A 19900-nucleotide genomic window follows, 5' to 3' on the forward strand; every position below is an offset into this window, starting at 1 on the left:
TGTTTGTATCCTCTTTTATTTCATTGAGCAGTGGTTTGTAGTTCTCCTTGAAGAAGTCCTTCACATCCCTTGTAAGTTGGATTTCTATGTATTTTATTCTCTTTGAAGCAATTGTGAATGGGAGTTCACTCATGATTTGGCTCTCTGTTTGTCTGTTATTGGTGTACAAGAATGCTTGTGATTTTTGTACATTGATTTTGTATCCTGAGACTTTGCTGAAGTTGCTTATCAGCTTGAGGAGATTTTGTGCTGAGACAATGGGGTTTTCTAGATATACAGTCATGTCATCTGCAAACAGGGACAGTTTAACTTCCTCTTTTCCTAATTGAATACCCTTTATTTCTTTCTCCTGCCTGATTGCTCTGTCCAGAACTTCCAACACTATGTTGAATAGGAGTGGTGAGAGAGGGAATCCCTGTCTTGTACCAGTTTTCAAAGGGAATGCTTCCAGTTTTTGTCCATTCAGTATGATATTGGCTGTGGTTTTGTCATAGATAGCTCTTATTATTTTGAGATATGTCCCATCAATACCTAATGTATTGAGAGTTTTTAGCATGAAATGTTGTTGGATTTTGTCAAAGGCCTTTTCTGCATCTATTGAGATAATCATGTGGTTTTTGTCTTTGGTTCTGTTTATATGCTGGATTACGTTTATTGATTTGTGTATGTTGAACCAACCTTGCATCCCAGGGATGAAGCCCACTTGATCATGGTGGATAAGCTTTTTGATGTGCTGCTGGATTTGGTTTGCCAGTATTTTATTGAGGATTTTTGCATCCATGTTCATCAAGGATATTTGTCTGAAATTCTCTTTTTTTGTTGTGTCTCTGCCAGGCTTTGGTATCAGGATGATGCTGGCCTCATAAAATGAGTTAGGGAGGATTCCCTCTTTTTCTATTGATTTGAATAGTTTCAGAAGGAATGGTACCAGCTCCTCCTTGTACCTCTGGTAGAATTCGGCTGTGAATTCATCAGGTCCTGGACTCTTTTGTTGGTTGGTAAGCTATTGATTATTGCCACAATTTCAGAGCCTGTTATTGGTCTATTCAGAGATTCAACTTCTTCTTGGTTTAGTCTTGGGAGGGTATATTTGTCGAGGAATTTATCCATTTCTTCTAGATTTTCTAGTTTATTTGCATAGAGGTGTTTGTAGTATTCTCTGATGGTAGATTGTATTTCTGTGGGATTAGTCGTGTTATCCCCTTTATCATTTTTTATTGCATCTATTTTATTCTTCTCTCTTTTCTTCTTTATTAGTCTTGCTAGCAGTCTATCAATTTTGTTGATCTTTTCAAAAAACCAGCTCCTGGATTTGTTGATTTTTTGAAGGGTTTTTTGTCTCTCTATTTCCTTCGGTTCTACCCTGATCTTAGTTATTTCTTGCCTTCTGCTAGCTTTTGAATGTGTTTGCTCTTGCTTCTCTAGTTCTTTTAACTGTAATGTTAGGGTGTCAATTTTAGATCTTTCCTGTTTTCTCTTGTGGGCATTTAGTGTTATAAATTTCCCTCTACACACTGCTTTAAATGTGTCCCAGAGATTCTGGTATGTTGTGTCTTTGTTCTCATTGGTTTCAAAGAACATCTTTATTTCTTCCTTCATTTCGTTATTTACCCAGTAGTTATTCAGGAGCAAGTTGTTCAGTTTCCATGTAGTTGTGTGGTTTTGAGTGAGTTTCTTAATCCTGAGTGCTAATTTGATTGCACTGTGGTCTGAGAGACAGTTTGTTGTGATTTCTGTTCTTTTACATTTGCTGAGGAGTGCTTTACTTCCAACTATGTGGTCAATTTTGGAATAGGTGTGGTGTGGTGCTGAAAAGAATGTATATTCTGTTGATTTGGGGTGGAGAGTTCTGTAGATGTCTATTAGGTCTGCTTGGTGCAGAGCTGAGTTCAATTCGTGGGTATCCTTGTTAACTTTCTGTCTCGTTGATCTGTCTAATGTCGACAGTGGGGTGTTAAAATCTCCCATTATTATTGTGTGGGAGTCTAAGTCTCTTTGTAGGTCACTCAGGACTTGCTTTATGAATCTAGGTGCTCCTGTATTGGGTGCATATATATTTAGGATAGTTAGCTCTTCTTGTTGAATTGATCCCTTTACCATTATGTAATGGCCTTCTTTGTCTCTTTTGATCTGTGTTGGTTGAAACTCTATTTTATCAGAGACTAGGATTGCAACCCCTGCCTTTTTTTGTTTTCCATTTGCTTGGTAGATCTTCCTCCATCCCTTTATTTTGAGTCTATGTGTGTCTCTGCACATGAGATGGGTTTCCTGAATACAGCACACTGATGGGTCTTGACTCCTTATCCAATTTGCCAGTCTGTGTCTTTTAATTGGAGCATTTAGCCCATTTACCTTTAAAGTTAATATTGTTATGTGTGAATTTGGTCCTGTCATTATGATGTTAGCTGGTTATTTTGCTTGTTAGTTGATGCAGTTTCTTCGTAGCCTTGATGGTCTTTACGATTTGTCATGTTTTTGCAGTAGCTGGTACTGGTTGTTCTTTTCCATGTTTAGTGCTTCCTTCAGGAGCTCTTTTAGGGCAGGCCTGGTGGTGACAAAATCACTCAGCATTTGCTTGTCTGTAAGGTATTTTATTTCTCCTTCACTTATGAAGCTTAGTTTGGCTGGATATGAAATTCTGGGTTGAAAATTCTTTTCTTTAAGAATGTTGAATATCAGCCCCCACTCTCTTCTGGCTGGTAGAGTTTCTGCCCAGAGATCAGCTGTTAGTCTGATGGGCTTCCCTTTATGGGTAACCTGACCTTTCTCTCTGGCTGCCCTTAATACTTTTTTCCTTCATTTCAACCTTGGTGAATCTGACAATTATGTGTCTTGGAGTTGCTGTTCTCAAGGAGTATCTGTGTGGCGTTCTCTGTATTTCCTGAATTTGAATGTTGGCCTGCCTTGCTAGATTGGGGAAGTTCTCCTGGATAATATCCTGCAGAGTGTTTTCCAACTTGGTTCCATTCTCCCCGTCACTTTCAGGTACACCAATCAGACGTAGATTTGGTCTTTTCACATAGTCCCATATTTCTTGGACACCTAAGTGTCCATCAATGGATGAATGGATAAAGAAAATGTGGTACACATTCCATAAAAAAGAATGAGATCCTGTCATTTGCAGCAACAGGTATGGAGCTGGAGGACATTATGTTAAGTGAAGTAAGTCAGGCACAGAAAGACAAACTTGGCATGTTCTCACTTATTTGTGGGAGCTAAAAATTCAAACAAACTCATAGAGGTAGAAAGTAGAACAATGGTTACTAGAGGCTGGGAAGGGTAGCAGATTAGTGAGGAGTAAGGAGGGAATGGTTAATGGGTACAAAAATATAGTTAGCATGAATAAGATCTAGTATTTCATAGCACAACAGGGTGACTATAGTCAACAGTAATTTATTGCACGTTTGAAAATAGCTAAAAGAGTATAATTGGATTGTTTGTAATACAAAGGATAAATGCGTGAGGCAATGGATCCTCCATTTACCCTGATGCGATTATTATGCATTGCATGCCTGTATCAAAATATCCCATGTACCCTATAAATATATGTATCTACTGTGTACCCACAAAAATTAAAAATTAAAAAAAGATTAATTATAACAAGAGATTGCCTACTAAGAGGCAAAGAGAACTCCAAGGAATATAGGAATAGCAGATAGAAGGAACAGCTGCTACCCCTAGGACTGAGGCAGAACACCCAAGGAGAGGAAATCCCCACAGTCATCAAAGTCCACTTTCAACCCCCTACCTGCATCCCCAGGCTGAGATCCAGACCTCATTGGAAAGGGTGTGGGTGTAGCCTGTTGAATACAAGATACACAATGCCAGATGGCATTCTGGCAAAAGTTGCTGAGAGGCTGCCCTTTATGGAGATGGGGGAGGCTCTCTTGTTTGGAGGCACTGTACTGGTGATATCTGCTGGGAGGCTATACTCTGGTGGACATGAGGAAGTCATTCCCAGGGAGATGCCACACTATGGAGCTTACTCTAAATTTGCCCATGGGGGTAGTGTACTGGGAAATGGCTGTGTTTTATCAGGAGGTGATGCCACTGAAACTTGCTGAGGGTGAGCACTGGGGCTCCCACCTGCCCCTGGCCACTGGATGCTAGAGGTGCGAGCCCAGAAGAAGCCTATTAGATTCTTCCTCCCCTCCCCTCCCTTCCCATCTCTTCCTCCCTCCTCCCTCCTCCTCCTCCTCCCCTTCTCTTCTCCCCTCCCCATCTCCCCATCCTTCCTCCTCTTCCCTCTTCCCTTCCTTTTCCTTCGCCTCTTCCTTTCCCTTTCTCTCTTCCTTTCTCTTCCCTTCCTTCAGCTCCCCCTCTCTCTGACTCTTCCTTTCTCTCTCTCTCTCTCCCTGACTCTATACCCCTTTAACCAAAGTCAGTTTCTTTAGAAGACTCAGGACACTTCTTGTGTGTCTGGGCATGGCAATTTGTTCATCAGTTTCCCATGAGCATATTAAAACACTAATTATAACTATGAAAATGTACAGTTGGTGTATAGTTAGCTCTTATACCATATTGGCTGATGGGAAGTAAGACTGAAAAAAAATAGAATAATGTCTTTCATTAGGAGATTAGATTGTGCTGTGTGCATTTTGTATCATGTTTTCTTCTTTGCTGTTACATATAAAAAGCAGTATTTCTACATAAGATTTGCATGAGTGGAAAGAACACAAGGTTAGGAGACATCATCCTGGTTCTGTCCCCAAGAGGTATCATGACCCTAAGCAAATAACACTTTCTTTGATTTCAGTTTTCTCATCTTTCAAACAGGAATAACATTTATTCATTCACGTGCTTTTTAATCCTGTCTGTAAACAGTTTTTGTGTTGCTTATTTTGTGTTGGCCGCTGTTCTAGCAATGGAGATTTGTAGCTTACTAAGTCAATACCTGTCTCCTTAGGGAGCCACCTTGTAGTCCTAAAAATAAAATATAATGCCCCATTTTAGGGAGTTCTCATAAAAATCAAATGAGATGATGGATTATAAGCACTTGAAAAAGATAAAAAAATCACTCTTCAAATATAAGAGGTTGTACTGATATTAATATCACAGTCATCAGAACCCCAGAATGGCAATTAACTTACTGTATTTTTTATTTCATTGACATTAGGGCTAAGAGGAGGATTGTAAGTGATTCAGGTAAGGACCAGAGCATCTATATTCCCAAAGAATGTTTCCCATAAATTAACAGTCATTAAAATTAACCTGTGAAGTTAATTACGGTGTGTGACACAGATGGCTTTAAGCTTTATGCAGTTATGTTCTTGACCAGATGAGGTCTTCCTTTTATTAGTTTATGAGTCACAGGGCAAGTGTGATGGTGTGTTAGGAATGCTTAATCAGGATCAGGAGCTAGAGTTGCTTCTGGCCTTGGGGGGAAAAAAAAACCTTTGTGGCATATTCATTTTTGTTGTTTATTGTGAATAAAGCACCCTTTATTGCTGCTCAGGGTACAATAAACCTCTCAAATCCTTGGGCCTTGGATCTTGTGTGACCTGCCCTTTCATCTCTGATGCTTTCGCTTCTGGAGTTTTGACAGAGTGTCGGATCTCCTTCGTGCGCTCTTGCTCCTCTTTGCTCTCTCTGTTTTCCTTTATCAAGGTCTCACCAGCAGTCTGGGAGGAGGATTGCGTCATCCCAACCACAGACTACCCAGAGCTTTGGGTGCTCTGTAGCTGCTCACGTCCTTTCCAGTCCCTTCACCCAAGGAGAATAATGACAGATTGCTGGCTGAGAGTATCCAGGGTGGCTGTTGGCTAATGGTTGCTATAAATTCTGATAATAATAGCAATCATAAATAATATAAAACAGTAGCACTGCAGCAGCTGGCATTCATGCTGCTCAGACTCTTATTTAAAGAATTTAAACTTTTTTTTTTGGAGGAGACTTACAAGAATCTTGGGTCACATGGTAACACTTGGCCACAAGGACTTGGCCACAAGGACTTGACAAGTAGTAATGAGCAGGGTTTCTTGAAGGGCAGACAGAAAGATAGGGACAGCTGTCCTGGAGAGTTACCCATCCTGCATCAGAACAGAATAAGCGAGAAATAAACCTTCGTTGTGTTAGGCCACGGAGGTTTTGGGTTTTGTTTGGTACATTAGTGTAGCATGACCTATCTTTACTACAGTCACTCACATCTCTGCTGTAATTTATTTTTTTAAATAAGCTTAGCACTGGAGACCCAATGGCTGGGTTAACTCTAGTTAAAAATATTTGTTACGGCCGGGCGTGGTGGCTCACGCCTGTAATCCTAGCACTTTGGGAGGCCAAGGCAGGCAGATCATGAGGTCAGGAGATCGAGACCATCCTGGCTAACACGGTGAAACCCCATCTCTACTAAAAATACAAAAAATTAGCCTGTATGCCCAGCTACTCAGGAGTCTGAGGCAGGAGAATGGCGTGAACCTGGGAGGTGGAGCTTGCAGTGAGCCGAGATAGTACCACTGCACTCCAGCCTGGGTGACAGAGCGAGACTCTGTCTCAAAAAAAAAAAAAAAAAAAAATTATTCATTGTGCTTTTTAAAAAAAAATCAAGACAGGGTTTGTGTTTTGAGATATTTTGCAGTAATGTAGTAACTTTTAGAAGCTTAAACTATGAGCTTCAGGGCACTTGCACATATTGTAATTCTAAATTCCTAAGAGAAGGTTGCGGTACTGGAAGAGCTAAGCAGCTTCCCAAGTCCCACCCAAAGCTGACTTGTGGGAAGTTAATCCTACATAAGAAAAATCTTGTTTCTCTCTGGCATTTCAGAAGCATAGCTTATTGATCACGAAGCATGACAATGGAAGAATTTCCTGTAAATGGAAGGAGGAGATGGTTTCACAGCAAAGCTACTAATCTGAAACAGTAAAAACAACCAACAAATGCCCACTCCCCTTAGCTGACCAGAACACAATCCTTGTGAAGTATACAATTAAGTACATGTAACACAGGAGTTTGTAGGATATAAAGACACACTGTTGTTCAAATTTAATGTTAGCAGTGGCATTATTTGTTTTCCCTGCGACAAATTTCTTTGTGGGAGTCTGATACATCAAACAGGATTGGTGAAGTGAAGCAGGCAGGGGCATCTAGAATTCTACTGCTTCGTACTGCCCCTTCCCAGTTCCCAGTGGCCAGGAGATGCCCCATCAGAGCTCCAGGGCTCTCAGATCGTTGTTTGAAAATTACTCATCAGAATGTCTCTTTGAATCAGAGCTTGGATTTCTGATGCATCGGACATTTAAACTCTCCCCTGTATTGCCAGCTCACTTGCAGAGAGTTAACCTAAAACATAAAGGGGAAAAACAACAACAAAAAAGATCAAAAAAGCCACGCTGAAATCTGCGTCCTCACCTGTTCAGAAAGTCAGCGGGAAAAAAAGATAAGAGAATAAATCCTAAGCAAAAGCAACTTTCCATCGAGATGACAAGTAAGATAGCTTCTTCTCTTCTGCATGTGAATTGCAATTCTGATTTACGATCTGTGACATGATAATCAATCAGTCTTAACTTCATTTTGCAGATAGTAGCAGCTGTGGAGATGGGTGCTGAAGTTGACGTTGCCCAGTGATTATGTCATTTCTGGCAAACTCCCCTCAAATGTGCTTTGATTGATGTGGTTGTTCTTTCTTCTGCTAAGTTGATGTGTACTTAACCTCAGGCAGGAATCACGGTCAAGTCCATTTAGGGGTCAGATCCGATGCAGGCATGGAAAGCTAGAGATTCTCAGTCCTATCATCCCTTGATTTTACTTTTCTAGAGACTAAGTAAAAAAATGAGAGGAGAAGGAAGGGAAGCAAGGGACAGGAGTAGAGATTGCTGGTGTCAAGGACAACAGGGTGGAAGGCCACATGGAACATCACAGTCATCTTGAGTACCACTGCATACAAGGACAGCTACCTGAAAGTCAATGATGCAGTGAAGATTTTTCTTCCTGGCCCATAATTCCCGTTTCATCGAGAGTACAGCTGCATTAAGTATTTGGTAAATTTGCTGCAGGTGACCTAGAAAACCTCCCCAGCGCTAACAATCAATTACCTCTCAGGATAGAAGCTGCTTCCTGTGCTGGAAATGCGAGATCTCTGCTCAGTGACAGAGGCTCAGGAATTTCTTAGGACCTATGGATCTTCCAGTCCAACTGAGTGCAGAAAACTGCCAGGTTTTATCTTCCTCCTTCTCTACACCAAAAAACCTGAGATCAGGATGCTGTGCACGTGCTTCAGCTGGGAGACGATGCCAAGAACCACAAATGAGGAACGGTAATGTGGGTCAGAAGAGGGAGAAAAGCCAACAAGGGTCTATTTGTAAGTGGGCTACCACCATGGGCAGGTGGGGCTCAATCCCTCTGGGGCCCTCACAAAATTGTGTATCTCATGAAAGCACATGGAAGCTGGGATATTTGTCCAATCACTTCCTTCTCTAACGGGGTGAAGGATGCCTCAAGTGGCATTAACCCCACAATTCTGGTTATAACAGTGCAGCAGGGAGTTCTCTTGGTGTCAGAGAAAGCCCAGTGGCTGAGAAGAGAGACCCAGGAGCTACACAGAGGTGGGATGCTGTTCAAAGCCCAGGAATTGTCTGCCCTGGCCTGCAGGTAAACTCAGCTGGGTCGAAGTGACAGGAAGCTGTGGTATCAACAGCGGCTACTATAGCCTCCTAGGACCTGAAAAGGTCTCAAATAATATAAACACATATCATTCATAGTTTTGCATTATTTTTACACAATAAGATCAAATATAAAAATATTTATTGTAATCTAAAGTAGTTTACAACCAGGCGATCAGTCCGAAGTGGACAGAGGCTGCTAAAGAGAAGAATACAGAGAATAGCATAGAGAAAGAGGAAAATAGGAACAGAAAATAAACTTCTATAGATTTAAAAAGGTTGATTCATTGAGAATATAATTATTGAGCATGACATATGCAGGAATCTGCTCTAAGTTGAAGGTAATAGAGTAATGATCAAAAATCGCAAAGTTCTATGTTCTCATGAAGTTATATTCCAACTGGAGGTAGACTGATCATTATTAAGATAAATAAGTTTACAGAGTGCTTGATAATCATAAGTGCTAAGGAGAAAAACAGCAGAAAATGGGACTAGGAGGTGTGGGCTGGGGGAGGGTATTAAAATCTTAAATGGGGCTGGGCTTGGTGGCTCACCTCTATAATCCCGGCACTTTGGGAGGCCGAGGCGAGTGGATCACTTGAGATCAGGAGTTTGAGACCAGCCTGGCCAACATGAGTGAAACCCCGTCTCTACTAAAAAAAAAAAACAAAAAAGTAGCCGGCTGTGATGGCGTGTGCCTGTAATCCCAGCTATTTAGGAGGCTGAGGCAGGAGAATGGCTTGAACCCGAGAGGCAGAGGTTGCAGTGAGCCGAGATCGTGCCACTGCACTCCAGCTTGGGAGAGAAATGAGACTGAGTCTCAAAAAAAAAGAAAAAAAAAGAAAGAAAGAAAGAGAGAAAAGATTGTAAATGAGCTGGGCAAGGAAGGCCCACTCCTGGGCAAGGAGGACTGAAGTGAGGAGGGCAGGAGGGAACCCTGAGGGTATCTGGGGAGGAGAATTTTAGGTGGAGGAACAGCAGGTACAAGACCCTGAGGTAGGAACATGCCTAGCAAGTTGGGGAGCATCAAAGGAGCCTCATGTGGCTGTAGCAGCATGATCCCAATGAGAGTAGGAGGGCCCTCAGTTCAGAGAGGAAATTGCAGATTAATAAGGTAAGCCAGATTCCAACTACAGGGCCTTGCGTATCTTTTTAAGGATTTAAGTTTCTACTCTGTGTGAGATTGTTATCGAACAGAACTTGGGTCCACTTGCCCAGCACAGCAAAGCCAAACACTGAGAAGAGAAAGTGAGGCATTTACTGCAGGGTGGCAAGCAAGGGGAACTAGGCAGCTCATGCTTAAGACCCAGACTCCTCCATGGCTTACAGGTGTTTTTAAAGGCAGGGAGGCAGAGGTTACAAGCAAAGTCATAAATCAATGCATGGAGGCTATACATTGGCTTGACCTAAAAAGGTGGGACATCTCAAAGTGGCAACCCACACATCATAAATGGATTCAGGGATTTTCTGATTTGCAATTGGATAACGAGGCACGGCTTTGTCTAAAAGTCTGGGATCAGCAGAAAAGAGTGTTAGCTCTGGCCTGTGAGTGTGACTTTCCCCAGTCCCCCCAGGATGAAATTAGAACAAAGAATGGCAGAGTTCAGTCCTCAATTCTCCCTTGTCTGAGGTCTACATGCCAGGAGACAGCATTTGTTATTTGGTTGGGGTCTGGGTTTCTGCAAAACAATTCAGGGACATGAGTTAAGATGTTATTTTTAATTTCTATAGGGACCCTATGGAGGGTCTCTGTTCTGTCCCACCCTGAGGAAAACATTTCATACAGGGGCTTGATTTCTAACCAATTCCTGGCCGGCTAGAAGATCCAGAGTAACCTGGGCATGGATCACTCCCACAAGCTTCTCTAAACATTTATGCTTTAAGAGTATTTTTCAGATTCAAAGATAAAATAAGCATCTTAAATTTCCATTTAGGCACAGTAGAGTAAGTCTAGAGATTTCTCGCCCTCAAAGAATCTTGGAAGATCTGTGAAATATGCTGTATGCATTCACCTGACCTCTGCTTTGAGATCACCAATATTTTGATATTATATTGTCATACATATTGGTTAGGCTCTTTGGTTGTAAGCAATTGGAACTAATTTAATAGACACAATGTGAGGTGGCCTATAGAGAAGCAATCATTGAAGAACTGGGCTTTGAGAGGGGTGGGAACTAGGGAAGTCCAGGGGAACCAGGTAATGGGATTATGAATTAAGAATCTCAGAGGTACAACCCTTTCTGGGTCGAATCAGCTCCAGTCACTTTTTATTTTATTTTTTCTTGTTTCTGCAAAATATCACACGAAGTTCACAATCTTGGTGGAGGATCTCTAGACCCATTGAAGACCGGTGTTCAGTGGGCTAGAGGAATGAATGACAGTCCTACAAAGACTGCACACAATGAATGAGAGATAATCCCTTCATATGAAACCTGAGTACTGTCACCAGAGAAACATGGAATAGATGCTAAGCAGACCCATGCAATAAATGTCCACTGGTCTACATCTGTGCTATCCAATACAGCAGCCGCTAGCTAAATACAGCTGTTAAAAGTAAGTCATATGAAAGAAAATGTAAATTCCGTTCTGCAAAAGTAAGTCATATGAAAGAAAATGTTAATTCAGTTCCTCAATTGTATCAGTCACATTTCAATTGCTCATTAGCACCATGTGTTTAATAGATTCTAAGTTAGCACATATATAGAACATTTCTATTGCCATAGAAAGTTCTTTTGGACTGCACTGGTATATGTAGTAATAAATCTGCACACATATTTCTCACTGTCCAAGCACTTTATACCACTTTTTATAAAATAAACCCTCACTTTCATTACATTATTTAACTCATATTTCTGCCTTCTGTTGTAGATAGAAAGTATATTATTATTTCTACTTTATAGCTGAAGGAACTGAGTCCAAAATGTGTAAAGCACCTGGCATTAAAGGTCACCTAGCCAGTCCAAGATCACACAGTCAGTATTAGGACGGGGGCCATGTGCCTCCCAGTGCAGGGTCCGTCACACCAGTCATGACATAGATGCCCAGATCATGCATGACTTGATGTAAAAACAACCATTTTTGTTGTCCCAGTTTGAGTCCTTTTAAATTTCCCCTATCAAAGAAATAAACATGCAACTCTCACAAATTATCTTTTATGGAGCTTTTAAAGGCCACTTTGCCAAAGGGAGCTATATACCCATGACATAAATATGAAGATGGATTGACAGAAAATACTCTTTTACAGGTTGGAGGAAATATTGGGGGAAAGAAATTTTCTCAAACTGCCCTTCCAACGTGGCATGGATCGTGGAGGTCAGCATTTCTAGCATGCGCACAGAGGTCTGTCTACCTCAGCTGTGTCTTGTGATTGATAGGAGGATACAGTCTCCCAGGGTGTGATTTAAGGTGGAGCTTATAGGTCTACAAAGCTCAAGCTCTTATCGTCAAGCTACTAAGGCATGATAACACAATTATAAAGAAAGTAGACTAGTTTCTATAAGCTGCGTATAGAACCAGGCCCACCCTAACATTTGTGGGACCTAGGCCAAGAGTGTATGTAGAGTCTCATATACCGTATGTCTAAATATTTCAAAGTTATAAACCAAGAAGGGCCCGTGGCCCAAACTGTGTTCCCACCCTAGGCCTGGTAGGGGCTTCTCACAGATGTCCTTGGAGTCCCTCCAGGACCAGCCCTGCTGCTTGCCAGTCTGCATGGTTACCTGGATGTGCTGAGTCAAAGGCAGGTGGAGCTAGGTGAAAGTGTGGTTTTCAGTGAGGGCTGGACATTCCCAAATCTGGGATTGGGAACTGACTCAGTCAAGCGCCTCAAGGAGCCAGGGTGCTCTTGAGCAGGTTACTCTCCTCCTTATTTCCATTTTCTGATGAAGAACTTCTAGACAGTTCTAAGCCCCTTTCAAACAACACAGGTTTTTAGCAAATGAGAGGGAGAAAGCTTGGTTATGTTGGAAATAGTCCTGTCCAGACACACACTTCAGAGCAATCTGGAATGGCCGTTCCCCAAGCATGGGCTGCAATTCCTTTCTTCCTTGTGTCTCCCTAACCCCTGCACCCACTCGTCAGCTCTTAGTTCAGCACGCTCTGGCCTTCGTGTCCAAGTTCAGTGTGTGCTGCATCCCTTTCCTATAAACCTTTTTGCTCAATAAATTACTGAATCTTCAAAAGAAAAATTTTTAAATAAGACCAAAACCACTAAAACAAAGCAAACAACAGTGACCTGGTGTTTTGGCATTCATTTTGTGTGGGGGCCCTCTAAAGCAGAGGGTCCTGGAGGATTCTCTTCAGTCCAATGGCTGAATTACTCAAAAACTCTTTCATACAAAAGTTAGCTGGGCATGGTGGCGTGTGCCTGTAGTCCCAGCTACTTGGGAGACTGAGGCAGGAGAATCGCTTGAACCTGGGAGGCAGAGGTTGCAGTGAGCCAAGATTGTGTCACTGTACTCTAGCCTGGGTGACAGAGCAAGACTCCATCTCAAAAAACAAAACAAAACAAAACAAAACAAAACAAAAAAAAACATTTTCACTACTTTATAACTATATGGCAGGACATCTCAGTTCATCTATGACCTGTGGTTTTTTTTTCTTTTCCCCTTTTTTTTTTTTGAGACGGAGTCTTGCTCTGTCGCCCAGGCTGGAGTGCAGTGGTGCATTCTCAGCTCACTGCAAGCTCCGCCTCCTGGGTTCACGCCGTTCTCCTGCCTCAGCCTCCTGAGTAGCTGGGACTACAGGCGCCGCCACCACGCCTGGCTAATTTTTTGTATTTTTAGTAGAGACGGGGTTTCACCATGTTAGCCAGGATGGTCTTGATCTCCTGACCTCATGATCCACCTGCCTTGGCCTAAAGTGCTAGGATTTGACCTGTGGTTTTAAAGTAAATTCTATTTAAAGTTTTCTTTAAAATAGCTTTATTTTTGTTAAAATAGAGCCATATATTCATCTAAGGGAAATCATATTGACTCCATGATAAGGTATATTCTAAAATAATCAGTGCACTGCCGATTGCCACCTGTGAGTAGCACATCCAACCCATAGGCAAAGTAGCAAAGAGAGAGGCATGGCAACCCCCAAAGTGAGAGGCTTGTAGACAACCCACAGTTCTAGCAGATGTCAGTGCAATGGGGCAAATTTCATCCCCCTCAGAGCATGGCTCTGGGCACCACTGGACGCATCTGTTTCAGGATAATTTGAAGTCCAGCTGTTCAGATAGGGTTGATCTTAGAGACCATGGTGGCTACTGCTGAATTTTTTCAGATAAAGTTAGTAAAATCCGAAGTTCACCCAGGTGGTTGGTGGCAATATGAACTCTATATTAGACTGTCTGATGCCGAGTATCTTAGTCAACTCAGGCTGCCATAACAGAATACCACAGACCAGGTGGTTTAAACAGCAGATATTTACCTCTCACAGCTCTGGAAACTGGGAAGTCTGGGATTAAGCTGCCAGCATGGTCAGGTTCTGGTGAGGGGCCGCCTCTTGGCTTGCAGGTGTCCGCCTTCTTGCTGTGTGCCGTGTATGCTGGAGAGATCTCGCCTTACAAGGGCCCTAATTCCATCATGAGCTCATCTAACCATGATTACCTCCCAGAAGCCCCACCTCCAAATACCATCCCATTGGGGGTTAGGGTTTCAACATACGAATTTTGAGAGGACACAGACATTCAGTCCATAACACCAAATCTGTATTCATCCTAGTTCAGCACAGAGCAGAACCTATGTTTACCCAATATCCTTTGATTACTAGTTCTGACCATAGCCTTTGTAATTTAAAAGCTCTACAGTCATTTTTTTTGAATTATAAACGCAATGCATACTTTTACTAGACAATAGGAAAAAATTAAATAAAACTTATCCATAATTCCACCAATTTGAGACTAACAGTTGGTTTCTTTTCTTCCAAACACATATGTGTATATAAATATATGCATATATACTTCCATAAACAACATATTTTAAAAATGAAATTAGATTCATACTATTGAGGTTTTTTTTAAAAATCTTACTTCTTTCAACATGCTTTAAATAGTAAGGTTTTCCCTTTGTCCTAAAAAAATATTTGTTTACTTCCTCACTCTTTAATGTTTTGGCTATCTGGACCATAAATGATCTGCATTTATATATTATATTATTTAGAAAATATGTATCTGCTTTTAATCCCCTCATTTTTAACTTTTAGTTTTTCAAATGGATTTTAAAAGCTGTGTTTTTGCTAAGTATCAAGTCAAGAAGGAAATGTTCTTTTTTGATCTACCTTTGCTAGGTGAAGATTGTGGCCCACCTCTCCTCTCACTGCCCCTTCATGTCAAAGCCTTGGATTTGTGGGGCTTTGGATGTTGTGCTTATTTTTTGAAATAAAAATAAATGAATAATTTCCTATATATAGAAAATTATTATGCATATAAACCATGCATTTTTATCACAAAGGATTTTAGTTGGCAGTTTTCTGCAATATACTAGTTATTTTCACAAGGTGGAAATCCAGAGGATTGATTGGCTTGAATCCTGAATCCCTACATCCTCTATCAGCACCCAGTGTTCTTGCAGGTTTTCAAAGAAACTCTCCCTGCTTAGGAGAGTTTAGGCTAAAGCTTTAGATTCAAATACTCATAGAGAATCTTAGCCCTAGGCTAAAAATAGGGCCCACCTTTAGCATGGGCCCTATTTTGTTCCTTCTTCCGTGGATATGTCTGGAGCAGTCTTCTTTAGTTCTGATTCCTGGCCAACATCATGGAAAGATGAATCCTTTAGGAAGTGCACCAAAGAAGGAGCACTTTTGCATAATGCCTAGAGCTCCTCATCTCTGCCAAAAACACCCCAAGTCTCTCTCTCTTTTTAATTTTTATTTTTTTGCCAGGCCCAACCCTTGTTTCTGTTTGAGCAAAATGCATGAACTTAGAACAGACATTCTTGAGCCATGTGCTGTGTTACGCTGTTGTACTACAAGCATTTGACTTATTTTTGCTGTAACCATGAAGATGTCTTGAAAGGCTGCTGTCTGTTGGATGAAACACTGAGCTAAGCAGGTCATACAACAGGCTGTAGAGTAGCAGCTCCAACTTGGAAGTAAGGGGCATAAAGGGTGGTACCGTGCCCGCTAGTGTCAAAGAAGAATTAAGCATTCAATGGAACATGTGAGGGCTTTGCCTTCTGACAGTGTGGTTCTGGCTATACAGAGGGTTCTCTTTTAAAACTAGCATGGTATAGAAGAGTGACTTCATGGACAGTGCAGTAACTAGATGCTTCCAAAGGGTGTGAGATGCTGCTTTTCTCTAGTAGTATTTGTGTTATAATTATTCCTGGCTTGTTTACCTTTAGTATTTTTTGAGTGCCAAAAATTATAGCATTCAAAAAATGTGCCACAAAAACAACAAAGTTGATAACTACTGATCTGGAACCTTTCTAAATGTGACCAGTCAGAGACCATAGCCAATATTTTCTATTGTCTATAGAATAGGATGGGCAGAGAAAATAGCCAACAAAAAAGGAAAAAACAACCCAAAAGATTTCATGGTTTCAGCTTTATTAGCATACCAGTCAAGTTGTTCTGGTTCCATCACTTTTAAATTATGCGAAGGAGAACTCTCCCATCAATAGGTTCATTGTGGTGCCAAACTTTCCATATTTTGGGAAAACATTCATTTACCTCCAGGCAAGCTGCCTCCTCTCTTAGAGTTTGGGGTAGGGAACTATAAGCATAAAGACCTTTCTGAAGAGCTTTCCCTTATTTTATTGACTGCCTCATATATTTACAACTTCCTAATTTATTTTTTCAGACTGTTAACTACTGTGTTCTTAGACTCCCACTTTTCAATTGATTGTGGGCTTTTTCTAGGGATACAGATTTAACTTCCATGCAAGTGGTGGGGTGTCCCACATCATGACCTTGTATGTTCTAACTCTAAACACTCTTCTTATTTCTGTATGTCTCCAGACCAGCAAACTTACACAGTCTTCTTGTTATTGATATTTGCCCTTTGTGTATTCCAAGAGCATGTCCCTAAGTGCACAGAAGAGGTGATTTTTCTTCTGTCATTGTCTCCAAAACCTCTTCTTTCCTCCATCTAAAGTCCCCAGACCCTGGATAAGATTTCTACTTTGTTGCACTGATGGAACAGAACTTTTACCTTTTTATTTACAGAAGGGTCTGGCTCTTATCACCTCTGAATAGCATGCTATTATCTTAGCCTCATCTAAGAAACAGATTGTAGGGGAAGAGAAGATCTAGAATGTTGGTCACCAACCAGTGGCAGACATTATCAGGTAAAAAACCTGCCCACCCAAACTCTGGACCCTAATATGCAAGTCTAACTAGTTCCATAAAACCAATCCCTGCTAACCCCACAAACAGGTTGCCTGTAGGCTTACAAGTGGCCTCCTTGGTTGTTAGTGGCATAGCACAGGTGAGCCATATATTATGCTTCTCAGTTTATTTCCATTGGTCAGAAAACTGGTAAAAAATTCCTTTTCAATGGTATAGTTTTAGAATCTCAACAGAGACTTCTTTGGTCTTAGTGATGAGTCTTCATGGCATTTTGGCTTGCATGTAGTAACAATAATCAAGTCATTCACCCAGTGCAAGATTTTGGTGTCTTTATTTTTAACTATTTGCATTATGCATCATCACATAGATAACCATTTGTTTTGCTGGTCTCACTGCTCGCTTAGAAGTCTGAATGTAATTCTTTCTCAGAGTGTGGGAGATCATGGATTGATATTCTTAGTTTTTGATGTGGTGCTTTTTATTTTTAACCTTCTTAGACAATTTGTGAGCAAGAAAGTCAGAAACTGTGGGCCACCTGCCATCTTAATTTGACATCTAGTCTCACTACGTTCAGGCACCTCCACTTCAAAATACTCTTACAAGTGAATCACCATTGTTAAATGGATCTTTGAAGGCATTTAGACAACTAGACTGAAAATGATCTAGACATCTTAGATATTTGTGGCTTCACAGAAAATAAAACAACCCTTTTCAGCATCAAGTTATATTTTCCATAGCTACAGAATCTGGTAAAAAAACTATATAACTCATTGATCTAGGTAATTTGATACTATCTACTGACACTGGAGTGGGGGAGGGAAGTGCAGGGGAGGGAAGGGCATGGTCCCTGGCTAGGGCTCCACCCCTGGGCCTGTGCCCATGAACCTAGGTGAGGACAGGCATTTCTGTTTTTGTGCCCAAATGTTGCATTTCCCAAGACCAACCTGGCCTACCATGCCCCTATCCTGTGCCTATAAAAACTCCCAATACCCTAGCTAGCAAGCACACAGCAACTGGTCATTGAGAGGAACACAACAGCAGAATAAGATACAAGTGGCTGGACATTGAGGGGAATGCTCTGGCGTAAGAGCACATCAACAGATGCCAGCAGGCCAGCAGGCTATTGACCAGCAGGACGAGGTGGAGTTTGGCTAGGGCAGTCGAAGGAGAGAGCTTCACTGCTGAGTGGCCAACTCCAGGGGAAAACCACCTTCCCACTCCGTCTTCCTTTTGGCTCCCCCATCTGCTGAGAGCTACTTCCACTCACTAAAATCTTTGCACTCATTCTCCAAGCCCATGTGTGATCTGATTCTGCTGGTACACCAAGGCAAGAACCCTGGGATACAGAAAGTCCTCTGTCCTTACGATAAGGCAAAGGGTCTAATTGAGCTAACACAAGCCACATACAGACAGCTAAACTGAAAGAGCACACTGTAACACATGCCCACTGGGGCTTCAGGAGCTGTAAACATTCACCCGTAGACACTGCTGTGGGGTCGGAGCCCCACAGCCTGCCCGTCTGCATTTTCCCTCTAGAGGTTTGAGCAGCAGGGCATCAGAGAAGTGAGCCACTCTTCCTGTGGCACACCCTGCAAGGGGTGCAAGGGAACTTTTCCCATTTTACTACCAAGGCAAGTGACATGAATGATCAAATATTAACCAGCTACATTTTATTTAGTTTTTAATTTTTTTAGTAGTCAGAAGATTTTATTAACTGTAAGCCAGGGAATGGACTGATCAATTTTATCCTGCAAATCAATGAAAAAAAAAAAACAACTCTTTTAGAAGGACACACACACACACACACACACACACACACACACACGCTTACAGGGAAGTTGGTTGTTGGTTGAGAGTCAGGTCAGAACCTTGGAGAGCTCAAGATAAAGGAGGGGCAGAACCACAATCAGAAACTTCCATGGCTTCCCCTGACATGGATGAGTTTTATTTAATTATTTTTTTTCCTTCAACTTTTATTACGAGCTCAGGGGTACATGTGCAGGATGTGCAGGTTTGTGACATAGGTAAACCTGTGCCATGGTGGTTTGCTGTACAGATCTTCCCATCACCTAGTTATTAAACCCAGCACCCATTAACTATTCTTCATGATGCTCTCAACCAGCTACATTTTAAACCCTATTTTCTCTAAAGATAGATCAAGAGATTAGCTGCTTCTTCAGTCCTGGATCTAACATAATTTCTACAGTAAAGTGAAGATTATTCAGATTATTTGTACAAGTACTTTCTCATCAAAGTGCAGCAGTCTACTTTCTGTTTCCCATGGGTGATGGGAGATAGTGTTAATGAAACAGCAGTAATTTAGAGACCAGTTTTAGCTGCATGTTGCAATCTTTCTTTAGAACTATCCTAAAAGCTGTCTGTTGCTTTGAAATGAATCTTACTTCCGTTTCCTCCTCTTGTTTTGGACCTGCTCAGGAGCAATAAAATAGAGCAAATGTAAACAGCAGAAATGAGACAGAAGAGGACTTGGAGATAAAAGAAATTTGTTTCTTCTGCATTCTTCAGAATGCAGAGTAGTTCCTGGCAGACAGTAGATGCTAAGTTAATGTTTGTCAAATTAAGTGCATAATCCAAATATTCAGAATAGAAATCCAAATATTTTTTACTTGCCTGAACACAGGAAACTTACTCCTAGAAAATCTGGCTGGCTAGCAGAAACAACTTTAAGTGTCTTGAAAAAATAAGTAACAGATGATAGGTTGCTTCTAACTGGAGGCTGGTGGAAGACAACATCACATTAGGTCTAGGGGAGGAATATTACTTGGAAAGGTCAGCTTGAGTCAGTGATGGGTTGAGAGGATGCAGTAGTAACCAAACAGGTCAGCCAAGCCAGCAGCCATTAGGGATGGAGCCAAGGCAAACTTCAAGCAGACAATGCTGAATACAAACCACGTCTACCTTCTCAGATTGGCTTCCACCCACCTTTCTCTTTATGGGTTGGTGTAATAGCTATGCTGAGTAGCCTGTCTCCTTGTGGACGTGGGTGAAAGGCCACATTCTGAAGTTTAGG

The sequence above is a fragment of the Nomascus leucogenys genome, chromosome 8 (assembly GCF_006542625.1).
Source record: "Nomascus leucogenys isolate Asia chromosome 8, Asia_NLE_v1, whole genome shotgun sequence".
Taxonomy (NCBI): domain Eukaryota; kingdom Metazoa; phylum Chordata; class Mammalia; order Primates; family Hylobatidae; genus Nomascus; species Nomascus leucogenys.